We start from the raw sequence: 15,708 nt of genomic DNA, 5'->3' as shown, positions 1-15,708 counted from the left end.
ACAGTGAAACTAACTGATAAGTGGGAGGATAGGAGGATTATTATGTCTCTGGTGCTAACGAACCAATTAAACTGGTATGAGCATCTACTGCGCATGCTTCAAAGGCTGCCAGAAGTGATGAAGATTGTTGGAGGAAGTAAACGACCCTCAGAGACCACCACCACGATTCTGTACGCATGCGAGGAACTCTCTGGAAAATGATGTAATCCACACGTAGCCTCATGAATACGTATGCATGCCCAGTGGCTATAAAAGGACGGCCTGTGTGGCAATTGGGGGACACACGTTAGGAGGAGCTATCCCCCGTGTCTCCCGGTGCCGCAATAAAGAATACCTGCTTGTCCTCTTGAAAACTTTGTTGGCGAGTTTGTTCCTGGAGTTTTCCACAAATCAATTTGGCGACCCTGATGGGACCCTCTCTGCTCTGCTGCAGGACCCGCTGAGGACAGGGCTCCCTAGGGCACTTAGGAATTTTTCCCGGTGGGACCCCTCAACTCATTCGGATCACCGCCGGAACAGACAAGGACCATCTAATAAAAAGGTATTCTTTTCTTTTGTATAGTCTGTAAGGTACAGGGGGCATCTTGCATAAAGACTAAATTGGTAATTGGGTTGGTTTGGTAAGCGTACGCAAGGTTTGGAAGCCTTCCATAAATCGAGATAGGAAATCTCATAGGTAAAGGCGTATACCCGGGTGGTAGCGTCCGTTTGGTATACACCCACAAAAAACAAGCTAAAAAACAGACCCAAACCACATAATTGGCTCCATCCTCTTCCCAAGAGGAAGGTCAGAAATCCATGAGGCTGATGAAGGAAAAGCTCCCCAGCAGTCAGATCTAGAGCTGCAACCCAAGACTTTCTCCACTGATCTGAAGAAGAAAAGAGTCTTTAGAAAGGCCTTTAGGACCTTCTTATGAGCAAGAGAAAGCAGCATCCAGCTTCCATAGAAAACTGGCAAAGCTGAGGGAGCTTCACAGGTCAAGCAGGGCAGGTCCATCCTCACAGTGGGGTGGAAGACATTTGGACACCTAGAAAGCAAACTAAACCCTCCAGTGCAGCCCTTTTCTATGGGATGAGAATGAGCCTTAATGGTTTGGGAGAGCTCCTCCCTCCTGAGGACAGTGTTCTCTAGAATAAGACTGTTCTTGATGAAAATGCAATCTCCTAAGCAAAGCTAAGGTGAGCTCCTCTGGGACACCTGCAGGATGTGCAGATGGAGGGGATCCAGTCTTCCCTCCTGCAGCACAGCACATGGCTGCCTCCCCAGTAATCCTCACAGCCAGGCAGATGGCCTTCTTTAAATTAAACTTTTTTACTTGAGTAGGCATATTGTGAGATCTCTGCAATCCCATCTCCTCATTTCAGTTCTGTCGGCATCACCAGGGTAGTCCAATCCTTTCTAGCATGGAAAATACCAAGGCAGCAGCCTTGCCCGACCCCTAAAGAACAACAAAACCAGCATCCTGAAGCACTGCAGCATTGCTCAGCTGTGAGCTGTGCCAAAAAGCACAGCTACTCGGCTCCTTCACCCCTCCAAGAGCTGGATTCACCCTTCTGCCCCAGCTAACCTAGACTGAACCCCCAAAGCCAGGCACAGCTCAGACTGGCCAGGCTGCGAGTGTGATGGCCACACAAATCCCTGCAGGTCTCCAGGTGCTTCTTTCACCTCCAAAGCTCTTCTCTGCTTCCTACCACAGTGCCAAAGGTGCTGGGGCATCAGTAAAGCTAATCCACAGCGAGCTCACAGATGTATGAGCAACAGGAGGTGTGCCAGAGAATAGCTCCAGGCCTGCACTGGGGATGACGGATGCCAGGACAGCAGCATGGATGGGATCTGCTGTGCCATCACTGTGGGCTCGCTTCAGTCCTTCCCCCCCCATTCCAGGTGCCCACAGGTCTCCTGAGGTGCTCATGTCCCAGCCAGACCAGCCACCAGGATCCTGCCAAACCCACAGGCACTGGGGTGATGCAAACAGCACGTGATGGGCAGGTGACATTTCTAGCACAGATCTCCAGGAGGACACTCCTGCTGAAGCCCTTCTCCATCCTCTCACCCATGCCAGATGGAAGGTGCAAAGCCAGAGCATGGCCAGAGCAAGGGGCAGCTATCTCCATCCTGGGGACATAGGGGTCTTGACCCAAATACATAAGAAACCCCCTACCCAGCCGCTCACCTGTATGTCCTCCCTCGCACCCTCGGGTGCTGCCCTCCGTAGTAGCCTCCCTGCTGGGCCAGGCCTCCCCGGGCTTGGAAGCAGCCCTGGTAGCCCCCACGGTCAGTGGTGCTGATGCCCGGCACATTGGTCCTCTTGGGCAGCACCTAGAAGGCAAAGGGTGGCTCAGCCAGCACCAAGTTTTGGCACAGCTCCATTCAAACAGAGCTGGGAGAGATAGATGCAGCACCCCAGGGCTTCATCCAGCTCTTACCTTAATGACACGGCCTCTGAACACACTCTTATCCAGCTCCAACGCAGTCTTCACAGAGCTCTTCTCTTCAAATTCAATGTAGGCATACCTACAAGGGGATGGGTTGAATAGAGCCCCAGGGCACCCCACTGCTCCCAAAGGCTGGGGAGCACAGGGCAGCATCCTCAAGACCCCAATCCCAGAGCACACCACTGACCCTTTGGGATGCCCTGAGAACTTGTCACAGAGGATGGTCACTCGGTTGATCTCCCCACAGCTGTGGAAGTGAGACTCCAGCTCTTCTGCCGTGCCCCCATAATCTACCTGCAACGACAGTCCCAAGCCCTCCAGTGCTACCAGCCAGCCCCCCAGCTTGTGGGTCTGCAATCACACAACGTCACGAGAGACAAAGGGCCCAGCTGACCCCTCTCACACCATGCCACCATAGCTTCACCACCTCTTGAGGTGCAGCAGACCCAGCTGAATTTTCCAGCCTAGAAGCCCAAATCCAAGAGACAGCTCCCCTGGCTTTGAGGGAACAAGAAACGCCACAAAACCAGCAGCTTCCAGCAGCGTAGTTTGGGGAGCTGACACTTGCAACAGATTATCTGCAAGTAGTTGAAAATCATAGGCAGATGCTGAGCCACATTCCCAGTCTGGGCTGGGCAGAGGAGAAGCATTTGGGATGGGACCAGCCAGCCTTCAGTGGGGGGTGGAAAGGCCCCCGGTGAGAAGGTTCTCAGACATACATCCAGCTGGACCAGGAGTAGGGAGATGGGCTCTGCTCCAGGGTCTCCCACTTACATTGCCCACATAGATGGATCGCTGGTCAACCTCCATCTTCTTGGTTGTCTTTGGGAAGAGACCTGCAGAGACAAGGGCTGCTTTGCCATGCTGGAGTTATGGGAGCCCTTTGGCAGAGGGGTGTCTGTGGAAGTCTTCTACCAGCACAACCACCACTGAGCTGACACACTATAAAGCTCCTTGAGTCCCTGTCACGTCCAGGCATACCCAAATACCCACACGGCTGTCTCTGCCTCCTCCTCCTCCTCCATCCCCTTGCCCCCTTTCTCTTCAGAAAGCCCCCAAACCACAGGGTAACTGCTCTACTGGGGCAGTTGATAATAAACTCAATTAAGTAACTGAATTAAATGTAATTAATTTACTGCATCTTGGTCTGCACAGGTAGGAGCTAAGAGTGGATAGCACCATGTCACACCCGGGACCCCATCCCTCATCCACCTTACATGTCCAGCCTCAGGCTGCCTGGAGAGGCAGAGCCACATGCTCTGGCTCCAGTTACCACCCTGTGCTCTAGTGTTGGCCCTGAGGGGACAGCAGCACCCAGGGACAGCCCATACCTCCCTCCAGGTTCACAATAAAGCGTTTCTCAGCTTCCAGCTGCAGCTCCTTTATCCGCTCATCCTCTTTCTCCATCTCTTGCACTCTGGCGTTGATGGCCTCCAGCTCCTGAAACCCCAACCAAGACTTGCATGAGCAGTACACTGAGCAGGGACACCCTGATCCCACCGCCCAATCTGGGCTGGGACGTTGCAGTGCTGCACAACATGCACCTCCACCCACAGTTCCCTCCCAGGCAGGGGACAAGCGTAGCCTGAGGACAACAGCCTGTCCCACAAAAGGGGAGTTCAGCTCCCAGCTCCACTAGGGAGAAAAAAAACAGATAATACTTCCTTTCCCATACTTTTGGAGCAGTATGGGCAGAGATGCCAGAGGGAACCAGAGATTTAAGCTGGTGATGAACAGGAGCCAGGTACTCTTGCTCAGCCAGAAAAACACCTCAGTAGTGAAAGCTAAGCAGCAGGAGAGTGACAATTCAGGTTCCAACTTCTCAGCTCAGGGATTTTAACATCAGGGCCCAAGATTTTTAATTTTTAGAAGCACTTGAACAGAGGTGTAGAAAGCTTCCCATTTCCTTAGAGAAACAAGGAAAACTGATTCCACACTCACTGGGTTCTGCACAACCAGCTCCTCCACACTGTCCCCCTCCAGGTGGCTCAAGTCCAAGTCATCATCTACAGTCTTCCACAGAGCTGCCATCTCTGCCACATCCCAGGATGCCTCCATTGCTGCCAGGGACGGCAGGTCCTACAACCAGATCCCTGAAGTGTCCAGGAAGAGAGGACTGGGCAGGAAGAAAGGCAAAAAGCCATTTAAGAGAAAAAAAATCCCAGCCATTTAACGTAGAACTAAAGCAGAACGCCAGACAGACAAGGGCTTTAAAGGTGCTTCCAGCAGAAGGATGAACAGGTGCCACCAAAGCAGCTTGCTCTCAGTGCTGCAGGCAGGCTTGCAGCAAGACCCCAGAATTGCAGGAGTCCTCACTCCTGAAGTTGGTGACCTACTGAAAGGTCTTGTGTTCATACTGAGGCATTTCCCAACTTAGGAGGGCTGCAGAGTGGAACAGGAAGCATCTTCCTGTGGGTGAAAAAGGAAAAACAGGCACAAGCCGGATTTAAAATGGAAGGAGAGACAGGACCTGACCCACCATAGCGCTCCCAGGCCATACAGAGTGAGCCCTACCTCACCTAAACAAAGGTAAACCCATACCCTTCCAGCTTGGGGCTCCTGGTTTGATCTCACAGTGGTGAGATCACTACCTGTGAGCAGCGAGCTGACCCTCTGCTCCAGCCTCCAGAGCCTCAGTCCTTACCACAGAGCTAAGACCCGTTCCGGACGTGTGTCATGCCGTGCACACCCCTCCCCCCCGGACCACGAACATCCCGCACTACCTCCACGGAACAGCGTCACATACAAATTTCCTGCGCAGTGCTGCTTTCACACATCAGGAGCCAATCAGGGCAGGGCGCGCCGGCAGGGGGCCCTGCCCAGCCGTGACCCTGGAGCCTCGGGTTCGAGTCCTGGGTGTGGCAGCAGACATGTACGAGCGGCCAGGTGGTGGATCTTCCCCCCCCCCCCCCCAGGCCTCCTTGTCCACCCACCCCGCTGGCGGTGCTGGGGACCACAGCGAGCTCCTGTGCACAGTGTGAGCAGCAGGGCACCCCAGTAGAGTGCAGCATCTGCAGCAGGAAGGGAACATCCCTTTGGGTTCCCTGGGGACAAACCTCAATGCCCCCCGCCATGGACACCCCTCCTTATGGCTAGACATGGGGAAGTGTTTACCCCATGGCTACAATGAACCCCTCCAGGGTTAGGGGCCCAGAGTGCTGCTGGGTGAGTGGGGGTGAGGGCACCCACCACAAGTCCAGGCTCTGGTTGATATTAAATTGTCTTTATTACACAGATACACAGTTAACAGCCATAACCTGCATCATAAAGTTTACATTTTTCACAGGTCAAACATAGAGTACACTTAGAGAAAGCAGGAAACAGCAAGGGGGGGACAACATGCCAAAAGGAAGTCCTACCACATAATCTCTCTGGGCTGGCCCCCAAAGCCCCCAAAACCCATACAATAGGGCAGGGTGCCTGGCAGGGGGCTCTGGTTTCCAGCCCCCTGGGATCCTCTGTGCCCCAGTGTCCCTGTCCCCAGGGTTGGCAGGGTAACACGAGGATCCCAAGCAGGGCATGGGACCAGGGAAGCTGGGAGTGAGGGGGGATGGCAGCACGATACCTCCCTCCCGGGGCTATGGCATTCAGTGACATCAGAGGAACCCCCGGGGTTGCCACCACAGCACCAGTGCAGTGTCTGGTACCTAGAAACAAGGTGGCATCTTGTCCCCAACCTCAAACACACCAGGATCAAGAGGAGTACTCTGAGGAGAAGAGGGGACCCCAGTGGGCCCTGAAGGAGGATGCCGCAGAATATATATGGACTCAGTCAGAGATCAATATGATCAGACAAAAAGCCGTTTATTACAAAGCCTTAACCCCTTAAATACTATTTCTTACGTGCACTTACAGTGATTTGGCATATTATGATTGGATACATGTCTTGAAGACCCTTTGCAACTAGCATATAACTGGTTAAGCACAGGTGTGGGAACTTGACCTTGAAAGCTTGCCAACAGTCCACAGTTCTCATTAACTCGGTGAAATACAGCTTCTTCTTATCTTGCTTGTTTAAGCTTCCTTGGGCCTCTCATGGCCTTGCTGTATCTTTCAGGATTATTCAGAATTTATGTATCAATTATCCATTCTCCTGTGAGAACACTGTCTCCACATCTCCCCCTTTTTGTTTTATATATGTTTTGGATGACTCTACTTGAGCAGGGGATTTGGGCTAGATCATATCTCCAGTATATGCCGACTACAGGCTGCTGGGCCTGCCCCTTTTTTCTGCTGTATGGCTCTCTGGTAACAGGGGAGGCCATCCCTCACATCAAGGTCTGGCATGGCATGTGTCCCCGCTGCTCCAGGCCTGCTGGGTTGCAGCCAACATCGGAGCTAAAGGTTCTTCTGGGTGGCAAACACAGTATTTGCTGATATCACTTCACACCTCATTCAGACAGGCCAGGTACACTTAACAGCTATTTCTAGCCCAGGTCAGGGAGCACAGATAGCACAGTTGGGATAAATCCACACCAAGAGATTAAGACAGGATTGCACAAATGCCTGTCTCATCCCAAACTCATCTCTATTAGCATCTCCTATCCTTGCAGCTCCCTGCTGTTCCAATTGAAGACTTCCAAATCAATACCAGGTATTTATATAGGGAAAAAAAGTACAAACTAGGCTAGAAAAGCATCCCAGCTTCTTAATTGCTTATGCAGTACACTCACTACACAAGGCTGTGCAGCTACAGCATGTCCAAGTAGAGGTAACACAGGCAGGCATAGGCACTGAGCAGCTACTCGGTGATTTTCACACACCTCTACTCCAAGTCTTTCCTGTCCCACAGGCAGCAGTCTGTGCTTCAAGGACCTAATCAGTTAAAAACACATAAAACATAGGCTAAAAATAATAGTTAAATAGCTGCACAGCTCCAAAGGATGGATACTAGAAGCCTGGAGAAAGCCAGGTCAGTGTTAAGTCAGCTCCCAGCCAGTACAGTCTCACTGCAGATGAGGTTCACACAGCAGGATAATTTATTTTATAAGTAACATTTACAATACCTTCTCAAACAGAACTTCAATACATTTTAAACAACAACAACAACCTCTCAGATAATGGGAGATGAAAGTGTTGAAGCCTCTCCTACCATCTAAACAAGGTACAGCTGTACACTGCTATTCCAGAACATTTTCCTGTAAAAATCACTCTTTTCACTTTCAGAGATGGGAGTTCAGCATTTCCTCTTCCACAAGAGAATCCAAACACCCCAAAGTAATTTCTGTTAAGAAATATGTCTCAAGAATTTACAAAGCTACTAAATGGAATATTTAAAGCCCTAGAAGAAGTCAGGTTTATTTTTAATCTAAGATTAAGCTGTAATTTGGATAAAGGCCAATCTTGGCAGCACTGAGCTCAGGAGTACAACATTAAGAGTTAAAGCCCCAAGCTTTAAAAATGTCTTGAGATTTTAAGAGGTGGGGGGATCAGTAGGGTTTTTAGCCTGGCAATGCCCCCTGATCTGTGAAAAGCTGCTTTAGGAGTGAGTCACATCTGGATTAGAGGAATCCTAGCCAAGGATCACAAAAGATTAGTATGATAATTACATAAGAAAACAAATTTCAACATAGAACTTCACTCAGCTGGGCTCACACCGTTCCCATCCAGGGAACCCTGAGCAGGAATGCTAATGGGAGTATCTTGTGGGGGCATCTTGTGGGTTGGGTCCTGCAAGACGCAGTGGGCATCTTGTAGAAAAGGTTTTGGATTTTACTGGTATATACCCACAAGAAGCAGAGGGCATCTTGTGGTTTTGGGTCCTACAAGATGTAGGGGGTTCTTGTGGAAATGGTTTTGGATCTTGTTGGCATTTGATTTATTTTGCGGCTTGTTACATTAAGGATTTTGGTCTTGAGATTTTGGTATCAGTGACAGACTGTTATAACTAAGCAGGGGGCATCTTGTGGTTTGGGTCCTACAAGATGCAGGGGTGTCTTGTGGAAATGGTTTTGGGTCCAGTGTGCTATCAACAGCCCATAAGGGATTTGATTCAGTGATGCTGTCAGTGTGGGTCCCTGAATAGGTTAGTCGAATCACCCTCCGATACAGTGGGCTGTCCAGTACGGTTCCCACAGTGGGATGCAGACAACCTGGTCGGAAACAAGGGTCTCTTCCTTCTTGGGACACTGACAGGCTGGTCAAATATAAAGGGTTCAAGGAAAACCCCTATTAATGTTACAAAATATGGTCTGAGCCATAGGGGTTAGGAAGAACTGCTTTTGATTCTACCGGTATTCGTCTTATTTTGTGGCTTGTTACAGTAATGATTTTGGTCTTGTGATTTTGGTACTGGTGATGGGATGTTATAACTGTGTTATTAACTGTTGTTTGTTTGATTGAATTTTAGTCTCTGTCTTTGTCTCAAGTGTTGTAACTGTGTGGAGTGTGTCTGTGGGATCCCGTTTGTGTGTGTGTGTGTGTGTGTGAATGCGAGATTGATAATGGAAAATCAGCAGAGTGAAGAGATCTTGAAAAAGAGTACTTTAGGGTGCATTTTGGCACACTGGAAAGAACTTGGAGGGTCTCCTGGGGGCTCGGTAAATAAGGAAACATTGGTAACATATTGTAACCAATGGTGGCCTTTGTACACTTTGGAAGATCAGGAAAAATGGCCTAAAAATGGAACTTTGAACTATAATACATTGTTACAATTAATGTTGTTTTGAGGTGGCAAGGAAAATGGGACGAAGTAATGTATGCACATACGGTTTTCACTTTAAGAAATCACGTGGAGTGACAGACTGCATGCAAAAATAATATATCTCCCCCTTTTTGTTTTATATATGTTTTGGATGACTCTACTTGAGCAGGGGATTTGGGCTCGATCATATTTCCAGTATATGCCGACTACAGGCTGCTGGGCCTGCCCCTTTTTTCTGCTGTATGGCTCTCTGGTAACAGGGAAGGCCATCCCTCACATCAAGGTCTGGCATGGCATATGGCCCCACCGCTCCACGCCTGCTGTGTTGCAGCCAACATCGGAGCTAAAGGTTCTTCTTGGTGGCAAACGCAGAGACAAACCCAGTCTTGCCCTTGACTGTGGTAGCAGGCATTTTGTCAGCCTCAGTCCTTGCACCTTGTTGTCAATGCAGAGTTTCACCTGCTTCATCCAGTAACAAGTCGCTACTACAGCAAGGCACACACAAATTTACATTAGCAGAGTAACTATTACAGGGTGCAGCAGCATGTTGAAGATACTGACGGTAGCAAGGGACTAGCCAAAGAAATTTCTTACCAGTGGAATTATCCCACCCTCTTAATTTGTTCCATTACCTGCTTTATAACAGTACCATTGTATTAAAATCTTTCTAGCTTTTGCCTTAGCATTTTCTAGCAGCTACTGCAAATTTCCATACTCTAACATCTCTTTTACAAGTGACAAATCTATACAATACAAGGCATAGTTTCTTATTAGCAACTAGCTAGTAAATACAGGTGGTTGATGCAGAGAGTTGACCAATGTACAGGGGGGTTGTACAAGGGGGTTAGAGGAATTTGCTTGCTTAAAGAAAAGTATTGTCTGTTGTAAATGCCTGCTAAGCAGAACAAAGGCACCTGGTCCTATTGATAAGGAAAAGCAGACACTTGGTCCTATTGATAAGCAGCTATTGATAAGGAAATGCAGGCACTTGATCCTATTGATAAGCAGCTATTGATAAGGAAAAGCAGACACCTGAATCTACTGATAAGGGGGAGAAGCAGATGGTTTATGGCTGGGATACCGACCAAACCCTAAGGCCATATGTGAAGACTGAAAGGTGAAAAGTGCAAGAAGAGGAAGACTCATTTACTTCATCTTGAAGACCCCTACCCACAGGAGGAAGACTCAGTTACTTCATCTTGAGACCCCTGCCCATGACCAGAGGGGGCACTGCGCAGGTGCAGAGGACCTTCTGGCTCATTATAATACGAAGCGGGGATAGGACATGAATATGTATAGGCGTGTTGTGCAACCTTATGAATATATATAACTTTAGAGAATAAATGTAGAGGGAAACAACACTGAGGTACGCATGACTTTGAGGAATTATCCCCGTGCGTCTCAGCGCTGAATAAAAAGCATACCTACTTTACAAGTTTAACGAGTTGTGGAGTCAATCCGCGCATCAATTTGGTGAGCCAGGCAGGAGGTCTCTGTTCGGCTGCAGGATCGGCTGAGGGGCGGACATCCTAGGCTCCCCAGGCCGCTTGCCTGGAGGAGCTCCGCTCCTTGTCCGCTCACTGCGAGGACAGACAACAACCTGTGCCGGCTGCGGAGAAACGGTATGCTTGAAACTCAGGGGGCCTGTAAGGCGTACGCGTGGCCCGGGGATGCTGGTAAGGTGCGCAGAGACGTCTGACGCACAGCGTAGCTCCTCTTGGCAGGTAGGGCTTGCAAGCAGGGGACTCGCCGACCGGTAGAGCGGCCGCTAGCGATCCTGAGGGTGGATCGGGTGAGTTCGGGTTTTCGCTGCATCCCAAGTTTTGGGAGCCAGGAAGGATCTGCTAATGACCGTAGTGGAAGCAGGTGAAGGGGTAGGCGAACCCACCAGGTCTCCGCTGCATCTCAAATTCTGGGAATCAGGACAGACCTGCTACCATAGGAAGCAGGAGAAGGGTAAGGCGGAACCATAGTGTGAGTGTGTGGGATCCCATGTGTGTTTGTGTTTCTGTGTGACTGAGACGTAGCACGGCTGCGAAGCGAGTGTGGAGTCCTGATCCGCGGTTCCGTGTTCTCCGCGAGGAGAGCGGCCGGAGACGGAGGAAGTTGCGCCTAAGTGCTTTGTGTGTGTATATGTCTGTCGTTAGTGTTAAAGATTAGTGTTTAAGCGGTGGGGGAGGAATAGACAAAAGTAAACTGTGGCTAATGGGGGGTTAAGAAGAGTTCCCTCTCTGCGCCCCAGTGGCTGTATAACCAGAGGCTTGTAGCCTCACATATGGGTGCATAGTAACTTTTGAACAGTGGAATCTGCCGTGGATACTAGGACAGTGTAAATTTTGCTGGAACTGAAACTATGATCTAACAACAGGGGAACTGATCTGCAGAACCCAGAGATATTATTTTACTGAACCCCTGAGAATATCATAAAACTTGTGTGTAGGTACTCTCATATTTTAAGTGCATTTGCAGAGCACTAGGAAAGAGAAGCTATAGATTTGTAAAAGATTGTTTGAAATGGGAGCCGGTCAAAATAAGGGAATTCTGAAGAAAAGCCCATTGGGTTACATTTTGGCACATTGGAAAGAACTGGGAGGGTCTTCTGGGGGCTCGGTAAACAAGAAAACGTTGATAAAATATTGTAACCAATGTCTGTTTTTAGTTAGACTGTTGCCAACTTAAAAGTTAAAATTCTCCACTCCTGTAATTTTGCATGTACATCCCTGTTATTTTTAATTTGTAAAATTTGATAGGAAACTTCTGGATAAAGTTGAGTATTTGCATACGTATGGAATATCAAGTCTTGTGTGCAGGTATATTTTTTTTATGAAGACTGTGATGTTCCTATCTGTAAAAATGTTGTGAGTGTAAAAAGCTTACTTTTGAAAAATTAATTGCCAAGCTTGTGATTGTTTATGAGATTGGGGAAAGTATTAATTGGGATTTTGGGGTGAAGTTTCTGAAGTTGATTACCAGAGGACAGGTATTAGCCCCCTATTTATTATATCCGTAAAAAACCCATAAGACATTCAGGAATGATATGGAAAGAGAACAGTGTGTCAATGAAATGACTCTTTCCCATGGTCATCATCTATATGTGTTTGATTTGCCTTTCCAGACTTGGATTGTTCTGGAGACTGCTAAGCATTATTCCAATTTGATATGGAATTTTCCCTGACTTGGATTCCTCCTTCTGTCTGTCATGTGTTAGGGTTTGATAGCAGTTCTTTAAGGATGTTTGATGCCTAAGGCAGAGGATCCTTTATGGCAGTGTGTACATGTATAATTTATTTATTTTAAATTTGTCAGACCAGAAAATGGGGCTACAGCTCCCATTGTCTGGTAACTCTTAGTGAATTTAATTATATAAAGCAATGAAAATGGTTGAATTGTAGGAGAGATATTAAAAAAAACAACCAAAAAAAAAAAAAACCAAACAAAACCACCACATTTTAATCTCATAATGACATGTCTCCAGCTGGGCATGGGGAGGCTTAGTCTGGGTATTAGGAAAAATTTCTTCACCAGAAGGTGATCAAGGATTGGAACAGGTGGCCCAGGGAAGTGGTGGAATCAGTGTCCCTGGAAGTGTTCAAAAAACATTGAGATGAGGCCTTTAATGACATGGCTTAGTGGTGGTTTTGGCAGTAATGGGGTAATGGTTGGACTTGATCTTAAAGGTCCTTTCCAACCTGGTTAATTCTACAATTCTGTGATCAGGAGAAATGGCCTAAAAATGGAACTTTGAATTATAATACATTGTTACAACTAATGTTGATTTTGAGGTGGCCAGGAAAATGGGATGAAGTACTATATACAGATAGGTTTTTCACTTTAAGAAACCACCCGGAGTGGCAGACAGAATGTGAAATTAATATAGCTCTGCCAGATCCCTAATTTTGGCTTTGAAAAAGGACAGAGAAAACCAGAAAGCTAAGCAGGAGAGATGTTGTTCAGCCTGTGATATTGGAAAAATTATATATCACAGTTACCTCTGAGAGGAGCATCCTTTATATCTGTCCTATAAGATACTGATAAGGAGGAAGAGATTCTGTCACTGGCAGCACGCAACACATTCACATTAACCCAGAAGTGCTGTTGCAGAGGCAGACATCTGTAACCCCTGCAGAGCAGGGTGAGCAGCTGTGAGAAGAAAAAAAAAAAGGGAAAACTGGGAAAGGAGGGGAGCTCGAGCAGCTCCTGTGTTTGAGCACGGGATGGGTGCTGGGGCAGGCAAACAAGTGGGAACAGACATGTTGATAGACGGGACTGAGGGGTTGTTGAATGTTTTGAAACTGGTGAAGGAGGAATGTCGGACAAAGGTGGGGGAAGTGGGTTCTTCTCCTACGGGACCGGATCGGTGTGTGTGTGCTGTGGAGAGTTTTGGACGTTGGAAGTGAGACTGCCACTGCCCTGGGGGGAGAGTGCCATGGAGTGACTCCGGTGGCTGAATTGAAACTAGACTGGCAAGGGACCTGGGGAATCTGCCCTAGTAGATCCACTGGTTAAATTAAAACTAGAGACCAGAGGAAATAAAGTGGAATTTTAGTGGATACAGGAGCAATTTATTCGGCGTTAATTCAGAGGGAAAAGAATTTGTTACAGATGGGGGAGCTCCTGGCCACCAAGGAAAAGAAAAACAAAAGAAACAAACAAAAAAAAAAGGTCAAAAAGAAGCACAAATTGAAAAACAAATAAGAATGCATAAAATTTTTATGCATACTAAATTCTTGGAAAACCTTATAAGGATGTTATAAATTGAGACCATAACAGATCATAATCCAATTAAAATTTTATTAATTATAGCAAGTAGGATATGAGCAAAAACAGCGCTGGACGACAGGGGAGTCTGCGCTCCGCCAACTGCCGTGCTGAGCAGTTCAAACAGCCCCTTTTTATACATCTTTACTTCCGTGCTCATGAAGTAGTGGAGGTACTCTGCGCATGCTTCAGCTGTTGCTAGGGGGTCACTTCTGTCTCCTGGTGATCGTTGAGGCTGAAGTAAGAAGTCTTCCTCCTTTATCCTATAGTTGACCTTTTACCCATATGTCCTTATATGGAGTTGTTTTGTCTTATTTCTGCCAGTTCCTGAAACATCTTACAGTTATCTTTAGTCAACATCTGCTATGTTTGTATAAGGGTACTTGGTTTAGTTTGTGTAAGGGATTGCGGTTATCTTATCTTGCACAAGCTGTGTCCGGTGACTGTTTGAGTAAGCGATTTCATATCTTTTGTTGTCTATCCTTTACATTGGGCTTAACATAAATCTTAATAAGCAATACCCTTATCCTTAGTTTCTTACAATCCCCCCTTTTTCTTTTTATCCTATTATTGTTTATTAGACGCTACTTTCATTCTCGGTACTGCAAGCAATCCTTTTTCTACACTCCCAACATTTATCATAACACTTACAATGCAATATCTCGCAATTACAAACATAGTTTTTACGTGGCATAACACATTCACAATAATCTTCATTCTCATTATCTTCATCTTCATTAATAGATACGCCCTTATATTTTGCTCCAGACCTCGTGGTTAAAATAAGCAGTTTAGCTATGTCAAACCGTTCTCTAATAAAGTGTAAAATATAGCGTCATATATAAGGCCCAACTATAAGTCCCAAGATCAACATAATAAGCGGTCCTGCTAAAGCAGACAACAAAGTGGTTAGCCAAGGTGAAACATTAAACCAGGTTTCATACCATGACCTGCCCGCCTCACGATCTTTCTTACGTTGATCTAACCTTTTCCGGAGTTCAGACATGGTGTCTTGGACTACTCCCGTATGGTCAGCAAAAGAACAACATTCTTCATTGAGAGCTACACATAACCCTCCCTCCTTTAAGAACAATAGATCTAATCCCCTTCTATTTTGCAGTACTACTTCTGATAAAGACTTTACTGAAGTGGCTAAATTTTGGATAGATTGTTCTATTTTTGCTAAATCCTCATCTACAGCCATCTGCAAACTTTGTAATTCCTGACCTTTTACTAGGGAGGCTATGCCTGTGCCTGCTCCAACTCCGCCTGCTATCAGCAGTGTAGCTAAGGTTACCACTGTAATTGGCTCTCGTTTTTGTCTATTCAGGTCTCCTTCAAAACGGTGTAACACCTCCTCAGAGGTGTGATAGATCAGACGAGGAACAATAATCACCTGTACGCAAAACTGAGATTGATTAAACACTTTTAGGGATAGGCAAGGCGTTACTCCGATGTCTGAACAAACCCATTTAGCTCCTGGTGTCGGGATAGCCCATTTGTCATTTTTATTCTTGTGTTTCTCTATAGTGTGTTTTTCTATAGTGACTGCTCGGTTGCACAAAGGTTGATACTTTTTGGGCACTGTACCTATACATTTTCCTTGACCTGTTACTAATTGAATAGTAATTCCTTGCATATGGTTCCTCTGGTCATTCCATGGGCATTCTCGTGGGTTTGAACCATTAGACCATTGAATCCTACCTGGTTTTCCAATTGCCTCAAAATATGGTGGCCTAACATTATAACATAACCAACATTCCTCAGTTAAATTTGGTTTGCTTTCATTAAGGGCACGATAAGAGGCTTGCATTAGATTCCATAAGGGGTCTTTGGATTCTGACAACTCTAGATCCCTGGATACAATACCA

At 47.0% G+C, this 15,708-nt stretch overlaps 1 pseudogene; it reads right to left on the bottom strand.

Annotated features, from left to right (window-relative positions):
- Window positions 1-714: 714 nt before the first annotated feature.
- On the bottom strand, window positions 715-14,843 carry LOC133281914 (polyadenylate-binding protein 2-B-like; annotated as a pseudogene).
- Window positions 14,844-15,708: the final 865 nt, after the last annotated feature.

This window comes from Pezoporus flaviventris, unplaced genomic scaffold (genome assembly GCF_033815535.1).
Source record: "Pezoporus flaviventris isolate CSIRO_AGI_PZ_B2104156 unplaced genomic scaffold, CSIRO_AGI_Pfla_v1 ptg000109l, whole genome shotgun sequence".
NCBI lineage: Eukaryota > Metazoa > Chordata > Aves > Psittaciformes > Psittacidae > Pezoporus > Pezoporus flaviventris.
Note: the sequence above shows the minus strand (reverse complement) of the source record. Positions and strands in the feature narration are given on the sequence as shown.